At 45.2% G+C, this 5,023-nt stretch overlaps 1 long non-coding RNA gene across 1 annotated transcript; it reads right to left on the bottom strand.

The window, feature by feature from the left end:
* Positions 1–219: 219 nt before the first annotated feature.
* On the bottom strand, positions 220–4,502 carry LOC145506575 (uncharacterized). The gene is made up of 3 exons (XR_014054046.1): positions 4,431–4,502; positions 2,269–2,432; positions 220–1,724 (listed from the first exon to the last, which is right to left on the bottom strand). It is a non-coding gene; the product is annotated as an uncharacterized LOC145506575 (long non-coding RNA).
* Between the last annotated feature and the right edge of the window lie 521 nt (positions 4,503–5,023).

Below are 5,023 nucleotides of genomic sequence, written 5' to 3'. Positions count from 1 at the left end.
TTAAGTAAAGGAATTGTGAGAAAGACATCTGGTTAATCACACTATCAAGGTTGAAACCATTGGAATTCCAAGATGAGGCAGGGGTCAAATATTTTTGCTCAGCCTGGAAAGTCTCTGGATGCATGTGGGCTACAAAAATTGACTTCAGGTTGTATTGTCACTGACCAGGGCTTCTGGCCTCCTTAATCCACAGAAGTTGATAAGAAGCCAGACAAAAAATTCAGGAAAGGCTTTATTGGGGTCCCTGTTGCAGCAGGAGGGAGCAAAAACAAGTAACAGTTGCTTTTGCTTGCTCCCTAAGTGGGGGCAATCTGGTTCCTTGTATGAGGTATGTCCAGGGGTCAGTCCAGAGGGGTGGCTTAGGGGGTTTGCTCACTCCTTTGGTGGTGTTGAGTGTAGGGAACATGTACAGCACTCTTCCTCTGCTCCCAACATCCTGCTTTTTTGTTCCCAGCTCTTCAGAAATGGCAGTTGGGTTTTTGGTCTTTTTATATCTTGTGGTCCAAGATAGATTTGCCCTCACTGCTCATACACAGTTATTTTTAGTTCCGCATAATTTCTTTGTATTTTGTTGCTCAAGGAGCCATGTGTCCAGGTACAAGCATAGCAGAAAAGGGTCCCAGGTCTCAGGTCCCAGCCTGTCTGTCTGGGGCTCTTGGGTGGGAAGCCAGGTCACCTTGAGTTCACCGATGGTGCTGTTTGAACCCTGCTCATTTGGCCCTCTGCTTCCCCAGCCCCTTGGCCTCAAACTTTAACTCCAGAGAGAGACTGCCCCTACCAGAGAGCATTTCCCTTCCAGGCAGGAGAAGTGGAGGCAACCAGGCGGAACCAGTGATGAGGGGCGTCACAAGAAAGAGAGCTTGGGGCTCCATGGGCGAGGCCAAAACCTCAGAGGCCAAGCCGTCCACACACAACCCTGAGGGCTGCAGTTGGCCAGGGGCTAGGAACAGAGACTAATCTGTGCACACCGTGGCTTCTTAGCAGGCATCAGAGAGATTAAGGACAGGGTTGAGAATTCTGACACATCCCTCAAAACAGCCTCCCCTGCCCCGTCAGCAGCCTTCACTGGAGGCCCACCACGTAGACCCTGGGGAACCAGCTGGAGGTTAAATGGAAAACCAAGTCGGGGCTGGGCCCTGGCTGTAGAGGGTTCACACTGATCCACAGGCTCACCCTGCCCAACCATCAGTAGCCTCTCCTCAGGGGTCACTGCGGCCCTGCCTTAAAGAGCACCAGTGAGCCAGGTGGTGGGCGGGGATCCTTTGTTGTTAGCAGAAAAACAACCACAGATCAGTTTTCAAGGCTTTGGGCTTCAGAGCTGCTACTTCAGTCTTTTCTCAATAGCTGCAGGAACAGGAACCCCAGAGGGGAGGTGGCCACAGGCCCTCAGCACAAAGGGCAGGAACCTCTCCGAGCTCCACCCAGCTCCTGCTGCCAGGGCCTGGGAGCAGCCCTGACTTTCCTCAGTCGGGGAGACAGAGGCCTCTGTAGGAGCCTCCAGGTGCACTGAGGAGCAAGCCTGGATGGTTCTGACCCCAAGAACAAAGCACCTGCAAAATCCACACCAGGAACTCAACCAAGAAGAACAAAAAAAGCAAACAAAATCAATTCCCCCCACTCCTCCAGAAGATAGAATTTTCGTAAGCCAAAGCTTATGTGTTCAGAGACACCTTTATCCTGTGCAAGGACTCCACCCTCTTTAGGAGTCTTCTTTCCCCTTCCTCCTGGGGAGAAAAAAAAAAAGGAGATAAGTCCCTCCTCATGCTGAAACCCTTCTGAACTGAATTTGAATTGAAAGTCATGTCTGACTCTTTGCGACCCCATGGACTATACAGTCTGTGGAATTCTCCAGACGAGAATACTGGAGTGGGGAGCCTTTCCCTTCTCCAGGGGATCTTCCCAACCCAGGGATCCAACCCAGGTCTCCTGCACTGCAGGCGGATTCTTTACTGGCTGAGCCACAGGTATCAGCAATAAATGGCTTATGAATTACTTCTCCCATTGTGAGCTAGTTTCAAAACTCCCATTAGGATAACAACAAGGAACTACTGTAAAGCACAGGGAACTATATTCAATATCTTGTAATAGCCTATAATGGAAAAGCATCTGAAAAAATATTATATATATTTATATATATGTATAAAAAACAGAATCACTTTGCCATACACTTGAAACTAATACACCATTATAAATCAATTATGAGTGAGTGAATGAGTGAAGTCGCTCAGTCGTGTCTGACTCTTTGCGACCCCATGGACTGTAGCCTACCACGCTATACTGCCCATGGAATTCTCCAGGCAAGAGTACTGCAATGGGTTGCCATTTCCTTCTCCAGAAGATCTTCCCGACCCAGGGATCGAACCTGGGTCCTCTCGCATTGTAGGCAGATGCTTTACCGTCTGAGCCACCAGGGAAGTCCTAAATCAATTATACTTCAAAATAAAATAAAATAAATGGAAAGTCATTCAGCAAATAAGAAACAACTGGAGTTAGGATGAGAAATGTATGTTCAATAAGATTGTAATAACTAGACTTATCTTGGTGATCATTTCATAATGTATAAAAATATTGGATCACTATGTTGTATGCCTGAAACTGATATAACATTGTGGATCAGTTATAAATCAATAATAAAAAAAATTTTGAGTAAAAAAAAAAAGACATGGGCCTTTGGAGACTAAAAGTCACAAACCTCACAAATAGTGCCCTCTTTAACCCTGGGCACGGGGTGCGAGGGTAGGGGGAGCATCAAGGTATGTTCAGACTGGGACCATACTGAGATCAAAGTGTCACTTGCATTTTTCATTGCAGTACCACCCCCATGACCCCTCCACGGGTTAGTCCGTTCCTCAAGCAGTGGTATCACCTTTCAATTGGTATCTGTAGTCATGCTGACCTGGGGGTATTCAGGCTTTATGAGATTCTCGGACCAGGCATCAAACCCCTTAGGGCTAGATCCCCACCCTAAGCACACTCAGTTCAGCAGAAAGCAGCAGCCGAAGCTAATAAAGGAAGATGTATTTTAGAGGTCATGCCCCAAAGTTGGCTCCATTCAACTGCAGATCCAGCTCTGACCAAGGCTGAGATATAAATTTATATTATTTTGCATTTTAAACAATCTACTAGTCTTTCAAAGAGTACTGATTGATGAGCAGCAATTAACAACTCAGTAATCAGTTGTAAACTGCCAATAAATGCTACCATTTCAAGTGTGCATTTTTTTCTTTCTTTATTTTCTCCTCTGTGCTCTCTGTCTCTGTTTTTAAACCAACATATATTTACTGACCTTCTTTAGACAAAGTGGGCTAGGAGCCACAGGGCATAAACAGATACACCAGCCAAGGGTTTGCATTTGTTATTGTTATTCAGTTGCTATGTCGTGCCTGACTCTTTGCGACCCCATGGCCTGCAGCACGCCAAGCTTCGCTGTTCTTCACTATCTCCTGCAGTTTGCTCAAACGCATGTTCACTGAGTTGGTGATGTCATCCAACCACCTTATCTTCTGTCACCCCCTTCTCCTGCCCTCAATTTTCCCAGCATTAAGGTCTTTTCCAATGAGTTAGCTCTTCACATCAAGTGGCAAAAGTATTGGAGCTTCAGCTTCAGCATCAGTCCTTCCAATGAATCTTCAGGGTTGATTTCCTTTAGGATTGGCTGGTTTGATCTCCTTGCTGTCCAAGGGACTCTCAAGAGTTTTCTCCAGCACAGCAACTTGAAAGCATCAATTCTTCAGCAGTCAGCCATCCTTATGGTCCAACTCTCATATCTGTACATGACTACTGGAAAAATCATAGCTTTAAGTATATGGACTTTTGTTGGCAAAGTGATGTCTCTGTTTTTGAATACACTGTCTAGGTTTGTTATAGCCTTTCTTCTGAGGAGCAAGAATCTTTTAATTTCATGGCTGCAGTCAGCGTCCACAGTGATTTTGGAGCCCAAGAAAATAAAATCTGTCACTGTTTCCACTTTTTTCCCCATCTATTTGCCATGAATTTATGGGACTGTATCTTAAAAAGATACACCAGCCAAGTGTTTGCATTTGAGAGATTCCTAGTCTGGCTAGGGTAGTAACACTGTACACACAGGGAAAAAAACCAAATGGCCTAAGTGCTGTGTGATGAATGCTGGCTCTGAAAAGGCAAGCTTCACACTCGATGTTCAGGGAGTTTGCTTTTCAGTTGCTTGAGGGTTGTCAACGACTTCTGTTTCCAAGGAGAAGCTTTCCTTTACGTCAGTGGTTCCCAAACTTGAAAGTTCATGCATTAGTGACACGAATTCTGTGAAAAAGGTGTTCTATTGGCCAAAAACATTCGGGAGACATGCAGATTTCTTTTTTTGCAATTGAGATACAACTGACATATAAGGTCCCCTTACTGCTGAGCCCAAGAACTTCTAACCCAGAGTAGAAGGCCAAAAAAAAAGTTCATACCTCATTCTCTCTATGAACTTTCCCCTCCAAGTTCAGCCCGTATGATCCCTCTTTGCTCATACCGCCAAAAGCACTTCCGTGTTACCAGTTTAGCACCCCACCACTTTCATGGGTTTCCTGTCTCTTTGTGCAGTTCCGTACCTCATACCACTCAACTCGTGCAGAATATATAGCAAATGCTCACTAATAAGGAATTACCTTCTTACAAAATACACTCCAGTGTCGTGGATAACAGCAGACTCTAGACTCAGAAACTCACGCTGGCTTATTGACTGTGTAACCTTGGGAAAGTTACTTAACCTCTCTGGGTTTTTTTTTTTTTTTCAGTATCTCATGAGGTTGCTGTGAATATTAGACTAAAGTGCCCAGCACACAGTCAACATTTAATCAACGTTAGCTGTTTCTGTTACTAGTCCTAAGTGTGTTCTGCACTTGGTCACCAAGCAAAGGAGAGAGCCTGGCCAGAGCATGGAGGGCTAGATTTCAAGGGTAGCTCATAACATTGGCCCCAAACACAGTGATATTGTTTATCTCTACTAAGGTCTTGAAGCGCTTTAAAATCTCAACTTATTAATTTTCACAGGAGTTCCTTG

This window comes from Giraffa tippelskirchi, chromosome 5 (assembly GCF_054371585.1).
Source record: "Giraffa tippelskirchi isolate mGirTip1 chromosome 5, T2T-mGirTip1v1.2.pri, whole genome shotgun sequence".
Taxonomy (NCBI): domain Eukaryota; kingdom Metazoa; phylum Chordata; class Mammalia; order Artiodactyla; family Giraffidae; genus Giraffa; species Giraffa tippelskirchi.
The sequence above is the reverse complement of the archived record's forward strand: the minus strand, read 5'-3'. Positions and strand labels throughout refer to the sequence as shown.